Below are 12,614 nucleotides of genomic sequence, written 5' to 3' on the forward strand. Positions count from 1 at the left end.
TTTCTCCTTCATATCCATGATATTCACTCCACTTAGGGAGTTTTGTCAGCTTTCCACAAGGCAAACCCAAGTCTTTCAGAACTCTAGTATTGCCTGTGAAAATTTCCTGGGTTAGTCAGGCCAGTAGCCTATTCATTTGCCCCCATGCTTCCTACCTTATGATTACTTATCTGACACTTTTGTTTACCCTATTTCTTCTTTATATAGCTTTTATCTCCAGGAAATACTGCCATAATCACACTCCCACAGAATTCAGAAGAGCACTACACACACAGCAAGGACATGTTGACTAATGCTGAATACCCACACAAAGAGTAATTTTTCAATTCACTGACTTTCTGACTCATTATAATGAAAGACATTAATTAAAAAAATCTACCAATGTAATGGCCTCTAGTAAACCTTAATAACAATGTATTTATCAAAATGTGATTCAGTGACCTTAGGGAGAAAGAGGGCAGGAAATGAAGTTGAAACAAATAAGTACCCTGCAGAGAAAACAAGCACTAGCTGACTGCTGACAAATTGACGGGAAAATATGCAATTTTTTTCAAGAACATAGGAGAAAAAGATGAACAAAATACTGACTCTGAGACAGGAGAAAAAGAAAGAGTTGAAGAGAGAAGTTGAAAAAAAGATCATATAATCTTAACCCTTGGCAAAAAAGACCACTAACAAATATTTTGTCATCATTTACTAAGTACAAGAAATAAAAAGTTTGACTTAGGTTTCTTTATCTTTATCATTGGTTTATCTAACATAGCATATGCATAAACATGTATTCCAGCATCCTTATTTTAACTCTTTGCATTAATTTTTAGTGGTTGTTTTAAGGATCACAATATATATCCTTAACTTTTCACAGCCTACTTAGGGTTAATGTTGAATCAATTCATGTCAAATACAGAAATATTTTCAAGACAGGAGTTCATTCACTCACCCTTGCCTGTTTTTGCCTTGCCTGTCAAATGTATAACATCTACATACATTAAAACTCCATGATAGATACATGCAGTTTTAGTATCTACAGTCGTCGATGCTTTCATTCCCACCCCCAACAAGAGGATCTGAATTTGCATCTCTTTTTATTTCTCTTTAGCCTGTAGTACTTCCTTTAGTGGGGCTTCCCTAGTGGCTCAGATGGTAAAGAATCCACCTGCAATGTAAGAGAGTTGGGTTTGATCCCTGGGTTGGGAAGATTCCCTGGAGAAGGGCATGGCAACCCACTCCAGTATTCTTGCCTGGAGAATCCCATAGACAGAGGAGCTTAGCAGGCTACAGTCCATAGGGTCTCACAGAGTCGGACACAACTGAAGAGATATAGCATGCACGCATGCACTTCTTTATTATTTCTTATAGTGCATGCCCACTGTCAATATATTCTTTTAGTTTTCTTTTTCTGAAAATATATTTTATTTCACCTTCATTCTTAGAAGGTAATTTTCACTGGATATAGAATTCTGATTTGTTGTAGTCTTGTTATCCCTTCCCCTCCAGCACTTTAAAGATGCTCCACTGTGTTCTGGCAGTCAGTAATTCAAATTTAAATGCAATGTGTCATTTTTCTCTGACAGCTTTCAAAATTTTTTCCCCTCAAATTTGATAATAATGTGCCTAGGTGTGCACAGTGCAATTCTGATGCTTGTTGGGGCAATCTGAGCACGGATTGGAAAAGAATTTCCAGACACAGTGTGTTTTAGTTGCTCAGTCATGGCCAACTGTGACCCTATGGACCCTATGGAGCCCATCAGGCTCCTCAGCCCATGGAATTCTCCAGGCAAGAATACTGGAGAGAGTTGCCCTGCCCTTCTCCAGGGGGATCTTCCTGGCCCAAGATGGAACCTGGGTCTCCTAAATTACAGGCAGATTCTTTACTGTCTGAGTCACCAAGGAGGCTCCAAGACACAGAGTACTGCAGAAAAGAGTGAGTTTATTAAGAACAAAGAATAGAAATAAAGTGGGTACTGCAAATGCAGCAGGCCAACTTTCTGACAGACCAGGGAGAGTCGAGCGTTTTTGAGAGTTAATAGCCAATTTTTATAGCCTCAAGACAAAGAAAATTCCTGTTGGAAGGTTGGTGCTAGGTGACTGGTTGGAATGCTGTAAGCTGTCTACTGTAGTGGATATCTTTGTCTAAATGAGAGTCAGGAATTTTGTTAATGATGATCAACGGGGCTTTTGGCAATGGTTACAAAGGGGCTCAGTCAGCTTTAGAGGTAAGCTTAGTTCTGGGTTTCCCTTCTGTGACCTTGGGGCAATGCCTCGAACCTGTAGTCTGGGGGGGCAGGACTCAACAATGCTGACTACCTGGAATTAGGCCACATTTGGCAGGCTTCCCCGGTGGCTCAGAGGGTAAAGCACGTGCCTGCAATGTGGGAGACCTGGGTTCGATCCCTGGGTCGGGAAGTTCCCCTGGAGAAGGAAATGGCAACCCACTCCAGTATTCTTGCCTGGAGAATCCCATGGATGGAAGAGCCTGGTGGGCTACAGTCCATGGGGTCGCAAAGAGTCGGACACGACTGAGCGAGCTCACTTCACTTCACTTCACTTGGCAAGTTAGAAGCATAATCCTACCCTCACATCAGAAGCCAGATGCAAATTCCAGAGTTTTCAGGTCACCCATGCTTCTGATCAACTGACTACCAATACAGAGGTTTCCAGCACTCCCCAAAGTATTATAGTTAACTAAGATGATTCACAGAACTTGTACTTGCATGTTCAGTTGCTCAATCATGTCGACTCTTTGCGACTCCATGGACTGTAGCCTGCCAGGTTCCTCTGTCCATGGGATTATTTTTTATTGATTTGACTGTCCCAGGTCATGCAGCATGAGGGACTCTCCATTGTGGCATGTGGGCTCTTTAGTGGCAGGATATGAACTCTTAGCTGAGGCATGTTGGATCTAATTCCCTGACTACGGATGGAACCCCTATAATTATAATTTTATCATAAAGTATATAAATCAGGACCAGCCAAGTGGAAAGACCCATAGAATGAGGTCTGGGGGTCCAACACACAGAGCTTTTGTGTCCTCACAATGCCCGACCTTCTAGGCACATTACTGTATAATTACCTAGTCAGGCTCACCTCAGTGACTAGAGTTTTTACTGGAGTTTCATTACATAGAGTTGATTGACTGAATCAGTTTTGAATATTTTGACTGAATCATTGGCCATGTGCTTGAACTCAATCTCCAGCCAATCCTGCCCTCTTCAGAGGCTGGGCTTATAACACCTAACTCAAAGCCCCAACCCTGTAATTCCATGCTTGATGTTTCTCATGTGGCTAGCCCCCATTTTGAGTCATCCTATTAGCATAAATTCAGGTGTGGGCCCAGAGGCCCACCGTGAATAACAAAGACTTTCCTATCACTCCAAGAAATTACAAAGATTTAGAGGTTGTCTCCTAGAGAGTAGGGACAAAAAATTATACAACAGTGTGGTTTTCTTTGTTGTTATCTCATTTGAGATTTGTTAAGCTCTTGAATGTGTAAATTTATATCTTCCACCAAATTTGGAAAATATTCAGCCACATTTTCCTTAGATATTATTTCTGCCCATTATTCCTTTCTCTCATCTCCTTCTGGGGTTCTAATTACACATATCTTAGAGCTTTCAGTTTAGTTCCTGAGGCTCATTCATTTTTACTTCATTATTTTTTTTTCCCTGTGTTCCTCAGGTTAGACAATTTCTATTAATTTAATTTTTTTCTTTTTTCTTTTCTGGCTGGCATCTAGGATTTTAGTTCCCTGACCAGGGATTGAACCCATGCCCTCTGTGGTGGAAGGCTAGAGTTCTAACCACTGGACTACCAGGGAATTCCCAATAATTTCTATTACTATATCTTCAGCTTTGCTGATTTTTTCATCACCTTCATTCTGTTAAGTACATCTGGTAAATTTTTATTTCAGATATTACAGTTTTTAGTTCTGGAATTTACATTTCTTTTGTTATAGTTTCTATTTCTATGTTAGATTTTCTATATTTCATTTATAATGCACATATTTTCTTTTATGTCCTTGAATATACTTTACAGTAATTGCTTTAAATCATTGTCTGTTGGTTTCAGCATATAGGGCATCTATGGGTTGATCTTTGTTGATTGTCTTTTGTCTCAAAAATGAGTCACAATTTCTATGTTTCTTGGTTTATTAAGTAATTTTAGGTTGTATCCTTAACATATTATTATCCTAGCAACTTGATATATATCCTTAACATATATTTTCCAAACAGATTGGAATCTGTAATACTCTCACAAAGAGTTAGTTTTTTTGGCATGTTTGTTTGATTTAGTATGCAATTGATGGATTGGGCTATATTTCGGAAGGCTGATTGCTTAAAGTTTGTCCTATTTAGGCGTGATTCACGCATTGGCAAAAGAGTCATTATAAAGATTGAAGGATTCCTTTCTCTGGATCCCTCCTACTTTGGATTTTCCCCTTACTTTCAAGCAACTACAGTTATGCCAAACTCAGTCCTCTACTCTTCAAGCCACAAAACCTAGTGTTTTGTAGCAGAATTTTAACTAAAATGCAGGGAACAGACTGAGTTTTGTCCTTAGTCTGGAAACAGTGAAAACAAGGGAACTGAGTACAGCCCTTCTTACAAACTGTCAACTGCGCTCTAGAATCTACTTACTTTTGGTCATTCTCCAATGCCTCACTTAGAGTTTACCCATGTCATATGCAGAAGGATCACCTAACAAGAGCAACTTGTGTTAGAATTCCTCCATCACCCTCATTTTGTAGGTTAAAAAGATCTATAAAAGGAATTTCTTAGAATTGAGGCTCACTAGCATGAGAGTTGAGTTGAGTTGTGGTAGTAAGACAGATGTTACTGGGCAATTTCCTTAAATTTAATAAATACCACTAGTTTGAATTCATTGGCATGACAGTCAGTGTTGATTAAAATTCTATTATTTCTATAAGCATATGTTATAAAAACTCAGAGTATAATTGTGACATCAACTAATTTCTTAATTTTTAATAAAACAAAACCATCATGCACTTTACTCAACAAGTATCTAATGAGCATTCACTTCTTGCCAGATGCTGAGCTAGGTTTGGAGCTGTAGTGGAAAACAAGTAGACAAAGCCCTAGAGGTAGGAGACAGATAGTAAACAAGTAAACATATATAAAGAAAAGGGACCATTTTATACAGTGGCAAGTGTTATGAAAATTACAGAAGATAACTGAGTGGTGGCTATAATCTTAGACATGGTGGTCTGGAAGACGTTTCTGAAGAGATGACATTTCAGCTGAGACTAAAATGACATGAAAGAGTTGGCTAAGGGGACTTCCCTGGAGGTCTAGTGATTAAGACTTCACTTGCCAATGCAGGGGGTGCAGGTTTAATCCCTGTTTGGGGAGATCCCTCATGATTTGCAGCCAAAAAACCAAAAACGTAAAACAGAAACAATTTGTAAAAAATTCAATAAAGACCTTAAAAATGGTCCACATTTTTAAAAAAATCTTTATAAAAGAGAAAGAAAGAGTTGGCCAAGAATATAAGAGCTGGCTATGTCAGAACATGTCAGGCAAAGGGAATAGCTAGCAGAAAAGTCTTAAATTCAGTATATGGGCAGTGTGTTATGTCAAGAGAATGTCATGAAAAAATTGTCAGGGACCAAGTCATGTGAGGCCTTATAGCTTTGCATTTCACTCTAATTGCAATGAGGAGATATCAGGGAATTTTAAGCTAGAAAAGAAAATTATCTGATTTACATTTTCAAAGGATCCAACAGGTTACTCTGTGAAGCATGAACCAAAGGGGTCAAGGGTAGAAACAGGCAACTCAACTGGGAAGCTTTTACTACAGTCCAGGCAAAGGATAAAGGTAAGAGTGAAGATGGTGAGAGGATATTGGAATTGGGAAATATATAGGGGGTTTGGCCAACTGGATCAACTGGATTCCTGATGGAACTGGTAGGAAGTGGGGGTTCATAAACTCCCTGTGCTTATATGGATGAATTTTGCAGGAGCCTTGAATGCCCTTAAATGGAATGAAATTTTGTGTGTATATATTCACAAGGACTTTGGGTTGGCAGCATACACAAGTTTCATCAAAATCTTAAGTGAATTTGAAGTTGTCTCTGGAAAACAAAGTCAGGTGCCTCCTAACACTTTACCCTCTGGATTTTCTTTTTCTTTCCTTTTCTGTTTATGATTATGTAAAAGCAGAGAAGAGAGTAGAGACTGAATTGTTATCAAAGAATTAACATCTTGAGAGTCAGCTCTCTTTTTAATTTTACTTAATTGAGTATATAAGTACATATATACAAGGTAGACAAAAGTCTCAAAGAACTCAACTTTCTGTTTCCAACAACTTAACCACTCCATAATGTGTGAAATTCTCAGACATTATGACTAGTATTAGCATAGTGATTTTCATAAACTTGGACTACAGTTGTTAGTAAAATGATAGTTATTTGGGGATGATACATCCCACTTCTTTTATTCTTTTTTCCCTTTTGATGTGTACAAGAAATAATAATAATATAGCTCTGACTTAGTGGTAATTCCTACGTGCCTATATAAATTAAATGAGTCAAGATCACTCAATTTTATATCCTATCTAATTCTGCTACAGACTTTAATATATAGCCTTATAGCAATGTTTTACAAGTAATCTTTGTTTGCTTTCTTGTCTCAACACTTGAATATCTTCAGTTCAGTTCAGTTCAGTTTAGTTCAGTCACTCAGTCGTGTCCAACTCTTTGCGACCCCATGAATCGCAGCATGCCAGGCCTCCCTGTCCATCACCATCTCCTGGAGTTCACTCAGATTCATGTTCATCGAGGCAGTGATGCCATCCAGCCATCTCATCCTCAGTCGTCCCCTTCTCCTCCTGCCCCCAATCCCTCTCAGCATCAGAGTCTTTTCCAATGAGTCAACTCTTCGCATGAGGCGGCCAAAGTACTGGAGTTTCAGCTTTAGCATTATTCCTTCCAAAGAAATCTCAGGGCTGATCTCCTTCAGAATGGACTGGTTGGATCTCCTTGCAGTCCAAGGGACTCTCAAGAGTCTTCTCCAACACCACACTTCAAAAGCATCAATTCTTCGGTGCTCAGCCTTCTTCACAGTCCAACTCTCACATCCATACATGACCACTGGAAAAACCATAGCCTTGACTAGATGAACCTTAGTTGGCAAAGTAATGTCTCTGCTTTTGAATATGCTATCTAGGTTGGTCATAACTTTCCTTCCAAGGAGTAAGCGTCTTTTAATTTCATGGCTGCAGTCAGGAAGTAATATAAAATTGATGTAAATATTATTGATTTTTCTACTCTGTGAACTGTAATTTCTACACATCATAGATCTTATTGTCTTTCAACAAAAAAGAGTGCTTATTAGCTAATAAGACACCATTTTCCTTTGATTAAAAGGAAGAAAGTACCTTCTATCTATGAGAGAATTTTCTGTCAGAAATATTACATGGCAAGATGGGTAACATTAACAAGATGACATTTCATGTGAAAGATGATTTCCTTAATGAAGAGATGTAATCATTCCTAACTGTTGGAGAGGCAATTTACAAAGTAGGCAAAGAGAAGTCCAAATTTGAAATGAATGGCACACAGGAGAGTTTTCACAGTCCAAGATCAGCCCTCCAAGATTTACTTGAAGGATTATTATTTCTTTTACCTACCAGAAAGGGAAAAAAAGAATAAAAGAGGTGGGAAATGTCATCCCCAAATAAGTATCAGTTATTATAATAGAAATGTTGTAAAGAGAAAAATTCATATTAATTCCTTCTCCAGTTCCCCGTAACTAAATTATTAATTAACCAGGAAGAGAAATGACAAGTTTGAAACCACACACAGATGCAAGAAAGAACAGAAAATAATGTGTTAACATCTTAGTCAAATTCAATTCCAGCTCCAAGTCTCTTATTTTTCAAAAAGGGAATATCTTAGGGTATTGAATGACAAGTTACAGCTGAGATATCAAGAGGACAGAGATACTTCATACCTAAGTCAGGTGCCAGATCAAAATTCAGATTTTTAAAGGAAAGGATCACAAAATTCTTGGATCTCCAGGTCCTCTATCCCGGATACATAGGGATTAGGCTATGCCTGTTCCCTCACGCTCATTTGGATGTGCCTCCAGAAAGCCTACTGAAAGGAGCCTCTGAGAAACCTACTAAGAAAACTTATGTCTTACTTCTGCAGTGATGAGGCAAAATGACTGCAGAGAAATCAAGGAGTCAAGAGATTGACTCAAAAACTGCTTTGATGGTAATGGGGGAGAGGTTCTGCTGTTTGGGGATTGGCCAGCACTCTCAAATGTGACCAGGTAAAGTCTACATGAGGGTTTCCCATGGCATGGAGATGGGTAGTATATGAGGCAAAGTTCATCTTGGATTCAGTACAATAGGCTACAGAAAAGGATCAAGGGGCTCAATTCACAAGGATAGGATCTATGTGGACCCCCAATTTCTGGAGGGAGGAAGGGCAGAGAGAGTCTAAATCTACCATTCAAATAGAGATCTATCCATTAGGAAATCAGAGGTGAGAGGCCCCAATGATGGGACTCTTCCAAGTACCTACAAAACTATCCATGAAAGGGTCAGCTCTAAATATTTCTCAATCCCAGGACCTCAAATCTAGCCCACCAAACAAAGTTTGAGTAAAGATTTTCCTACCTTCTTACCATATTTTTCTTCCTCCCTTTCATGCTCCAACCAAATCTGGAAAGGTCTGAAGCCAAGGTTAGCAAGCAGGGAACTAAATTCAGTAATAGCTGAGAGAGAGGAAAAGATGTTACCATAAGTTAAACGCAGTTTCAATTACTATACAGGAAAGTGTGTTAGTCACTTAGTCATGTCTGACTCTTTGTGACCCCATGGACCATAGCCTGCCAGGCTCCTCTGTCCATAGGATTCTCCAGGCAAGAATACTGGAGTGGGTTGCTATTTCCTCCTCCAGGGGATCTTCCCCACCCAGGGATCAGACCCCAGTTTCCTGCATCACAGACAGATTCTTTACCGTCTAAGCTATCAAATCCAGACAAGTGTTTTAGGCCTTAAAATGTTTTTAGGAATGCTGATTATCTAAGAAAGAATAGAAATCTTAGGAGAAAGCTTCCACCATTGAAAAAATTTAGATAATGGGAAGCAATATATATATATTACATATATATATATATATATATATATATATATATGCTTTATTAGGCCTTATGCCTAGGGCTTGTTCAATGTATAAGTAACTATATCATTCATATAACTTTATACCAACTCCATCATATAATGCTCCCTAGAATAAAGAACTTACTCTTTATTCTCTCTAGAAACAGCCTTAACTTCTTTGTTCAACTACTGCCATGTCCTTCTAACTCATCAGAAACTGTTTCAGCATTCTGTAAGTCAAGGGTAGGAGGCGTGATGTTTAGCATTAACTACAAAACACTGCCAGTTTCCCCTGGCCTAGTTTTGTTACATACTAGGGTTTGAGCTTTATCTTTCTCACTAAGAAGTATGTAAAAGCATTACATAGTATAAAAGGTTCTATGGATTATGTTACCTTTTGATATCTTCATTTTTTCTCCTTTATTAGCATTCAGTTTGGTCAACAAAAATGGGGCATATATAATATACTTAATATCCTTTCTAATGTATATTTCCAATCAAATAAAATATGGTTTGAGAAAAGGACTAAGTGTTTTCATGAAACAGTAGGAACAAAAATAAAGTTCTAGTCGGTTGAAGAGTGAATGGGAGATAAAGAAATAGATATAAGAAATTAATACCAAAATATCTGGGAACTCTGTAGTAATCAAATGAAAGACTTAGTGTTCTTGCAAGAACTAGATTGAATGAATAAATGAACTGAAAGGCCAAATGGAATTATTACAGATTTAATTTTTTATAACTTGTGTCTATGACTCTTAAGAAAGATTGAAAACATTATATATATTTTATATTCTATAAAGCTCTTGAACAAAATGAGTGCTCAATAAACTTCATTTCTGCTTACACAACCATGTTCTCCAATAAGCTATATGTTCTGCACCATCTCAGAGTACATTCTCTGTCACAAGCCCAAGTAGGCTACACAATGAGTGCAATGTATACAAATGCTGTTCCATTCCAAAGTTGTAGCTTACCATGTACAGAGTGATAGTCTAACACACATGCCTAGGACAATGATTTACAAACTCTTACATCTTTTTAAACAACAATTTGCAATCAAAACTTTAATCCTAAGGATTCTCACCAAACAAGTGACAGCATAAAAAAAAAATCTTGCACAGTAAATCAAAGTTCAGCACTACAATGTACATTTCAAATAGCAGGACACTGTTATTTTGAGTAGTCTCAAATTTCCAAATAAACAATGTTACAAAGAATTACTATTCAAATTATTTAAGAATTCTATTTCTTAGTAAGTGGTTACTGTTTTATGAAATATCAATAACAAAGAAATAGTTTACGTAAATGAGAACTCTGAGTATACTACCAACTTTCCTGCTGCATGAGTACTTTTGTTTTGGACAAGCATTAAGCATCATTATCAAAGGCCTTTCTGATAATGCCACTGCCATTCTTATACCTGTAGATGATTAAAAGAAAGTATAAAAAAAGAAAGCAACCAATGACTCAGACTACAGCAGAAGCCCTTTAAAACACTTTTTTCCTCCAGTACAAATGGTTGACAATGGGGATATTAAAAACATGATTCAACTATTTCTTAGGATTTCTCTATATTTCCAAGAAAATAAACTTTCAATGATACTCTTCAAATTAAAAACCCAAGGATTGAACCCAGGTCTCCCACACTGTAGGCAGATTCTTTACCAGCTGAGCCACAGGGAAGCCCCAAATTAAAAGCAGGATGCATTAAAAGCAAAGAAAAATTCTGTTCAATAGAAATAAGTTTTTTCCACTCACTATGGATTCAGGTATCTCACACTAAAATTTGCTTTCTCTCATTAATACAACTACTATGCTTAATTATTCTTGCTTAGTTATTCCAGTAGCCATGGCAATGTTGTAGCACATAGCTGAGCGCATGGGACAAATTAGGAACTTGGTAATAGTTATATGTAATTAAAAACTACTATATTAAATTAAATTGTTATATGTAATTTAAAATTGTTATATGAAATTAAAAGATGCTTGCTCCTTGGAAAAAAAGCTATGACAAACCTAGACAGTGTATTAAAAAGCAGAGACATCACTTTGCTGACAAAGGTACGTACAGTCAAACCTATAGTTTTTCCAGTTGTCATGTATGGATGTGAGAGTTGGACCATAAAGAAAGCTGAACACCGAAGAATTGATGCTTTTGAAGTGTGGTGTTGGAAAAGACTCTTGAGAGTCCCTTGGACTTCCAGGAGATCAAACCAGTCCATCCTAAAGGAGATCAGTCCTGAAACTTCATTGGAAGGACTGATGCTGTAGATGTAGTATCTACAACTGATGCTGCAGATGTTGTATCTACTACATGTAGATAGCTACATAGTTGGAGATGGCAACATATTCCCATTTAAAAAGTCTTTTCAAGATCACAGTGTCAATAAGATATAGAGATGGAATGACCAAGAAAGAAATTTTATAAATGTTCCCATCTGAAACATGCACACAACAGTCATGCTGAGCTCATGAGGGGATCTTTAATTCAGTGATATGATCAAATCTGTATGTTTAAGAGGGGAAAAAAAAAAAAAGCTTCTCTGGAGATCATACAGATAAAGGACTACAGTGAACAGACCTTCATGTTATATTGTTTTCTTTGGGTATGAAAGCTCGTGAAACATGCTGACTTGAGTTATAGAATCAAGAAAATAATTAAGGTTAGACTGAATCTTATAGAAACAATGTTGACTGCTACCTTCTCTTATACAAAGGATACCAAGAAGCCTCCACTGCTTTCACATATATCTCCCATGGAAGGCTCTCTCACACTAAAGTTTAAGGGCTTTTTGTTTATTTCACAATTAGAGATAAAAACTAAAAGTAAATGCCCAGAGAACAATACACTGACTTGAAAATCACATCAGCTTGTAAAATGCAGGCATCAAAGCCATGCCTGAGGTCCAGTTTTGATAGGTACTGTGATAGGAAAGCAGAAGGGTTCTTAGTACCTGTAGTAAGAAGAGGTGATTAAGAGAAAGGAAGTCGAGGAATGCAGGAAATGGGGATTAAGAACTAAAAACAAGCAATTATTTCAACATTTTGTCCTTGTAGTGGCTCTGGAAGAGGAACTGTGGAGAAGAAGCATTTTGTTAATAAGGCAAAAGCCTTTGATGTGTGGCTGACAACAAACTGTGGAAAATTCTTATAGAGACAGGAATACCAGACCACCTTACCTGTCTCCTATATCCTGATAAACCTGTATGCGGGTCAAGAAGGAACAGAATGTTACATGGAACAACTGACTGACTCAAAATTGGAAAAAGAAAAATTGGGAAAGGAGTACCACAGGGCTGTACATTGTCACCCTATTTATTTAACCTCTACTCAGAGTACATCATGCAAAATGCTATGGATGAATCCCATCCATGAATCCCAAACTGGTATTAAGATTGCCAGGAGAAATATCAACAACATCAGATATGCAGATGATACCACTCTAATGGCAGAAAATGAAGAACTAAAGAGCCTTTTGATGA

This window comes from Ovis canadensis, chromosome 4 (assembly GCF_042477335.2).
Source record: "Ovis canadensis isolate MfBH-ARS-UI-01 breed Bighorn chromosome 4, ARS-UI_OviCan_v2, whole genome shotgun sequence".
Classification (NCBI taxonomy): Eukaryota; Metazoa; Chordata; class Mammalia; order Artiodactyla; family Bovidae; genus Ovis; species Ovis canadensis.